Source organism: Otolemur garnettii, unplaced genomic scaffold (assembly GCF_000181295.1).
Source record: "Otolemur garnettii isolate 467f Iridium unplaced genomic scaffold, OtoGar3 scaffold00013, whole genome shotgun sequence".
Lineage (NCBI taxonomy): Eukaryota > Metazoa > Chordata > Mammalia > Primates > Galagidae > Otolemur > Otolemur garnettii.
The window spans coordinates 15,687,001-15,687,875 of NW_003852408.1; positions in this window are offsets into that span (position 1 = coordinate 15,687,001).

Genomic DNA, 875 nt, shown 5'->3' on the forward strand with positions numbered 1-875 from the left:
GTGCCAAGCTGTAACTTTTTCTTCATAGCACATAAAAAACTCAACTGCAGAAATCAGAGAAAGTGGGATTATGTTATAAGAAACACGATCTCCCGTCTCAAAGATGCCTGAAGGGATTGCATGTCATGGGGCCCTTCCTACTGAATTGCCATCTGATCAGACGGAGACAGCTGTTGAGGACACTGGATATGTAATTTCCTGCCACAGAAAATTGGGGGACTCACACTCCTCCATTGCCAGTGACTTAGGAAGCAACTGAATTTGTCCATAACCTTTGCAGGACAGGGAAGCTTAGCATCAGTGAAGATGTCGGTCCAGTATTTGATAGGAACTCATGAAATTACTGGTCAATCTCATGTAATGAGTTATGTCATTCTCCCCCTTAGAGCTGCATTCTACAGTTTTTTCATATAAACAATCCCAACAGGATAAGTTCCTTAAAAAAGAAAACCAGGCTGGACATGGTGGCTCACACATGTACTCAGAGAACTCTGTGAGGCAAAGCAGGTGGATCGCCTGAACTCAGGAGTTCAAGAGCAGCAAAAGCAAGAGTGAGACCCGTCTCTACTAAAAATAAATAAATAAAAATAGTCTAGCATTGTAGCCGGCACTGGTAGTCCCAGCTACTTGAGAGGCTGAAGCAAGAGGATTTATTGAAGCCAAGAGATTGAGGTTGCTGTGAGCTATGAGGAGGCCATGACACTCTACCCAGCCAGAGCAAGAGTGGGACCCTGTCTCTACTAAAAATAGAAAAACTAGCCAGGCATTGCAGTGAGTACCTATAGTTCTAGCCACTTGGGAGGGTGAGGCAAGAACATCACTTGAGCCCAGGAGGTTACTGTGAGCTACAATGCCTCAGCACTCTACTGAGGGTG